A 5,923-nucleotide genomic window follows, 5' to 3' on the forward strand; every position below is an offset into this window, starting at 1 on the left:
TAAAGCTTTAGAAATCTACAAAGTTTTGAGCTCTTTCGGAACTAATATCATTTATCTGGTCATTTGTCAAACTTTGGTCAGATAACATGTTCACTATTGAATACTTAGTATGTGATTTGGACCTTCAATTGCCCTAAAGAAATGTGAATCATTTGAAACCCTGAGTGCTTAGTCTTGGCATTCTAAAGTGATTGTCACGATCGTTTAGAGATGTATTGGACCAAGGTGCAGCGTGGTAGGCGTCCATTTTACTTTTATTTAAATGACACCGAAAAACAACAAAATACAAAAACAAACTTAAAGCTACATGCAGAAAGCAACGACACACAAACAAGGAACATTTTTTTAAAAGGTGCTGCCTAAGTATGATCCCCAATCAGAGACAACGATAAACAGCTACCTCTGATTGGGAACCATACTAGGCCAACAAAGAAATAGAAACATCGATTTGCCCACCCAAGTCACACCCTGACCTAACCAAATAGAGAATAAAAAAGGCTCTCTAAGGTCAGGGCGTGACAGTGATGAGATAAACCGTTCACAATATATTGTCTATAATGTATTTCATAATTGTAATCTAAATCATTCATGGCTAAAATTATTCACAAATATAATGGTTTCTAAAATACATACCTTCCCATTCTTTAACCTCTATAACTCACTGAAACTACTTCTTGACACTTTATAATTGTATTTTATTTTACATTTTTTAAATGTTACCCCCAATTTCGTGGTATCCAATTGTTACTTATTACTATCTTGTCTCATCGCTACAACTCCCGTACAGGCCCTGGAGAGACGAGGGTCGAAAGCCATGCATCCTCCGAAACACAACCCAACCAAGCCGCACTGCTTCTTAACACAGCGCGCATCCAACCCGGAAGCAAGCCGCACCAATGTGGCGGAGGAAACACCGTGCACCTGGCAACCTGGTTTGCTCGTACTGCGCCACAGGAGTCGCTGGTGCGCGATGAGACAAGAGTTTCCCTACCGGCCAAAAACTCCTTAAACCGGAGGACGCTAGGCCAATTGTGCGCCACAGACGCGGCCGGCTGCAACAGAGCGTGGGCACAAACCCAGAGTCTCTGGTGGCACACCAATGCCCTAGACCACTGCGCCACCCGACACTTTATAATTTTGTTCAACATTCAAATTTAAAATCTGAATAGACTTCTATTTCTGAAAAAAAACAGCAGTAATACTGTTCCACTTCTCTTTAGCTAAGACATGTTTGAGAAATCTGCCAAGACCTTTAAATTTTTACTTTGATTTTCCAAGAAATCAGATTTACCTTGGCCACCTGCTAAGCCACCCAGGGCAGGATCATGCACCCCATGTAGTTGTTGTATTGGTGAATGTAAAATGTGTGTTTACAGCCTGGTAAGCCAAAGTTATGCCCACTGTCTGCTCAGCACGGGATCAAATAGGCAGAGAGGCAGGCCTCAGGGCATCTGTCTGATGGGTCACAGTGGAGTGGGGAAGGGTGGTGGCTTGGGTGTGTGGATGTGTTTGCATACGTGCATGCAGATGTGTGTGTATACATACCTGTTCATGTGGGTGTTTTTATAGTTTCACTGCAGCTGCCCCCCCAACTGAAACCAGCACTCAGCCAGACAGCTCTGTCACTGCAGGGGGTCTCTTGAGCCCGCCCAGACATAGATTACACTGAAACACCTCTTTCATTCCTACTGACGAATCATCATGTAGAGATTTCCGTGCTGTGTATCCAATCTGACTCTGCAGGTAAATGTAGAATCTGTTCCATTGTCAAATTTGTCAAATGTTGCCAAATCCCCTTGATTCCTCCATGGCTGAGCATTCTGTTCCTCCATCTCATTATACAATAAAGTTCAGGTATTAGACCTGAAAGTGGAGGCAATTGGATGAGTCATTTGATGATTCCTGTCTTCTTCTTAGCTCTGAAATACAAAATCAGTGTCTGTCTCTAGACTGTAGTAGAAAGTTATCATTAATACTGTATCTCATCAGTAAAAACATACAATTCTGTATCAAGTACAAGTGTTTGAGAAAGAAAATGGTTAAATGATCTTTGACGTTTATATTTGTTGTTTATTTATGGCATTTATAATTTCCATGCCTTCAGTATCTTATTAGCATTTCTCTATAAATAACTTTTCTTTGTCACTGTAAATTTTTTATTCAAGGGAAATACAATATTCAATCTCAAGTCAACATTTGTTGCTTGACTGTTGCCAGCTGCTTTAGACAACAAATGGACAATACATTGAATGCATGCTCACCTCTAAAGTGGCAGTGTTATTTATGAGACAGGTATGGGCTCCAGAAGAGAGGAAATAATAAAGAATCATTAAAGTCCTTCTAGTAAAAAATCCAGCTCACCCAGACAAGATGTGCTTGACAAAGGAAGAATAGTTGATGCATCCGTTGGCGTCCTCTTGGGCAGCCAGCAGCCTGTCCACCTCATCCTCTGTCATCCTCTCCTCCAGGGTGGCCAGCACGTGACACAGCTCAGTGCCCATGATAGTGCCATTGCCCTGCTTGTCAAAGACCCGCAGGCCCTTCGACAAAGTCCTCAAAGTTACCCTGGTCCTTGGGTAATGTGCTGCAGTATGTGCAGGAAGTTCTCAAAGTCCACCAGCTTGCTGCTCATGTCCTACTGCCGAGGCTTGCCAAACACCTTCCGGACGTCGGTGTTGCCCACAACACATTGCCACACTGGGCAAATGTGATCTTCATCTCCCCCGTGGGCATGCGGTTGAACAAGGTGAGGGCCTCCTTGAACTCCTCGATCGGGTCAGCGCTGTATTTGAGGGGGATGCTATTGGGGTCAAAGTCGGGCTCCTTGGTGCCTCGACAACGGGTTCGGGGGTCGGCATGGGCTTGGCAGCAGGTGCTTCCTCCTTGGTGGGCTCTGCCTTTTTGGGCTCAGTTTTCCTAACTTCCACCTTTTGGGGGGCTATGGTGCTGAATGTGGAGGTGTTTCAAGGTGAGCGAGAGTGTGAAGGGAGGGAGGAGGCTATTCCTAAGCACAAATGGTCAAAGGCTCTCCTAAAGCTTTTATATGTACTTCGCCTGGGAGGGGAGATGGGGCCGATAAATAAGGTCCTATGGCACACTATAAAAGGAAGAATCCTGAAATAGATCCTCCTGTCTGTGGCGTAACAATTAGGTATTGTTCTCAGCTACTATCATCAAGCCGACAGGGCTCTCCACTGTCATTAACCAGTGTCCAGCTACATTATCCCAAAATGTTCTGCCTCACTGATGGGTGCATGCAGGAATTAGGACACACAGACAATGTATTATTACTGAATGAGAACACTGAACAAATTAGCTTTTTTGACAATTGACTTTTTTGTCTGTTCATTAAAACTGAAAAACATATCCTATGAGATGTTTCTATGACAGAGCAATGGTCAGTTTTTAATCAAATTTACTGAAGTTAAAGGGGAATGTTTGTATATCAAATTTGGTTATAGCTTTGGCTCAAAGAGAATACGCTAATTTTGACATCTATTTACTTTAGCATGCGCTACGCCAAGCCTCTGCTATAAATGTTTCTGAAATCAATTCCAGTGTACAATCCATACTTGTTAGATTAGTGTCACTAGTGCACCTGTTTGGCTCTTTGCTTTGATGGACCGTTTAAAATTGATAGAATGATTTATTTCAACAATTCTATGCAAAAACTAAATGAATGTTCTCCCTTTAAAAGAATATCAGACTGTGAAAGTTATTATACATGCTGGTGTTTATTACATGTTTATAGTCCCACTAATACATTGCATGTGTAGAAAACATGTATAATCAACTGACGTCCAGATATCTACTTCAAATATTTAATTCAAAAAAGAAGTTCCTTTTCCTCAAAATAGTATATAAAATACTTTCCAATGCCCAGGGAAAACAAACTGCGGATGCAGTCAAATCAAGTTATTTTATTGAAAATACGTTGTAGCGCTCTTCAACTTAGTGCCGTCATACATATTTATTTCCTAATGATGAAAAGCCTCCATCTTTGTTTTCATTTAAATTACTCGATGTGCCGAGTGAGTGAGATGATAAGGCTTGATGGAAATGCATTGAAAGGCATTAAGCCTCACGAATCTCCCTTCCAATGCAGAGGTTAATCAATGCTCAGTCAAGCACATCTTCTGTAGCATCCAATGTAATAATGGACAAAGCACTCGTAGAAAGAAAACAATAAAATACAGTATAACATTTGATAAACCTCAGTCCCACTAGCAAAGGTTTTGACCCAAGGAGCCTATGGCTTGAAACAAGAGTATTATGTTTAATGACAAAAGGCTCTGATAAAAGAAACGCTCAACTACATAGAAGTCTACACATGGTCGTACACAAAACACAATCATCGTACTTGTGAGCGAATACTGTATGTCTTCTCTAGATCATACTCTGTGGTAGTCAAGATTACAAGGTCAAGTAACTAGTGCAGTTGTAGAATGTATGCCCATTAAATCAATAATATGACCCTCAGCTTAGGTTTCTGCTGTATTCATTTAGGCTTCTGCTCCTCAATAATTTCCCTTAATTGAAAGTTGATCAATTAATCAACCAAAATCCATTTAATTTACGGGAGTGAGGGCATGTTTAGGATGGACCATACTGCACCCCAATTTTAATCTATCATGGCTACATTCATTTTACACACACAATGCAATTCATCTTCTCAGTTGAGAGGCAGCCAAAGCATGGCATGGTATGATCGCATTATCCATTTACCCTAGTCTATTGACCATGCAAGTCCCACTCAATCCTTCACTGTGAAGTAGGGACGCTTTCAGTGTGTGTGTGTGTGTGTGTGTTTGGCTATGCTTAAGATCATTATCTCCCTTTTCCTTACCTTAGAGGTCACATGGCCAGCAGGCCTGACAGCTCGTTTGTCCTCTTTTAGTGTGTCTGAGAGAGAGAGAGATACCGTATGCATTGAGATAAGGCAGAATGGAATTTATATGAACAGAAATTCTCTGAAAAATATTCACAGAACTGTCTGGCTACATCCATCATTTATGAAGCGATTTAAATGGAGGATAAATGGAGAAAACTGTAGTTCAGTGTGTCAAATCTCATTTGCTAACCTGTTCACTTGGATGGGGATAGATTTGCCGCTAATAATCACTTCCATTTTGCCCACCAATAATTCCAAATTACGATTAATCAAAATCTGACAATTAAGGCGACCTTCTGAAAAGTGTCCTCTGTCAAGAGTAATCTGTGCTCTTCACTCAAAGTCCAGCCAGGTCACAGCAGATCCACATTACTATTAGACGTTTAGGACTTAGACTTTTAAGTATTAGACGTTTGTTCAGGTCCCCAGGAAGTCTGGAGATGGCTTGTGCATGTGCATCAATACCGTACACTGGGGGCATACCATCTAATAGGCGTGTGACTTGTTAGGGTGTTGTGTATGTGGATAGGGATGGAGGAAGGCCTTAAACCATGAGCTATGGCTCTGAAGATCACAGGTTCAATCCCAGTGCTAGGCAATCATTTTTTTTAAACCTATCCCAAACCTTAACCATTACCTACTTTCACTTCATCCATAGACATTGATTTCATTGTTCAGTCAGTGCAAGTTTGGCTTTAGACAACAAACGGAAATGGTTGTATAGGAAATGAAGTATACACAATGTAGTGTGGTTCTAGCTCTGGCTGTATAAGACCAGATAAAATACCAGAATGCAATATCTATCCCCCTGTCTACTTACCTGTGTGGAGTTAGTATAAACTTGTACAGTATGACCTGAGGTGAAATGTGTCATCGGTATTCACAAACCTGTGACAGTTGTTCTCTTTGAGATGGTAACCATATTCATATGTCATAAATATGGTATGATGGCTGCTGCGGTCAACATTATCACTGTACATTCTTTTCAGGGAGGTTTAGCTTAGTTCTGTGTGAGGTAGACACCACTCTTGC

The 5,923-nt window shown here is 41.3% G+C and overlaps 1 pseudogene; it reads right to left on the bottom strand.

Moving 5' to 3' along the window:
• Nucleotides 1–2,357: 2,357 nt before the first annotated feature.
• On the bottom strand, nucleotides 2,358–5,128 carry LOC118388102 (myosin light chain 4-like; annotated as a pseudogene).
• Nucleotides 5,129–5,923: the final 795 nt, after the last annotated feature.

This window comes from Oncorhynchus keta, chromosome 9, assembly GCF_023373465.1.
Source record: "Oncorhynchus keta strain PuntledgeMale-10-30-2019 chromosome 9, Oket_V2, whole genome shotgun sequence".
Lineage (NCBI taxonomy): Eukaryota > Metazoa > Chordata > Actinopteri > Salmoniformes > Salmonidae > Oncorhynchus > Oncorhynchus keta.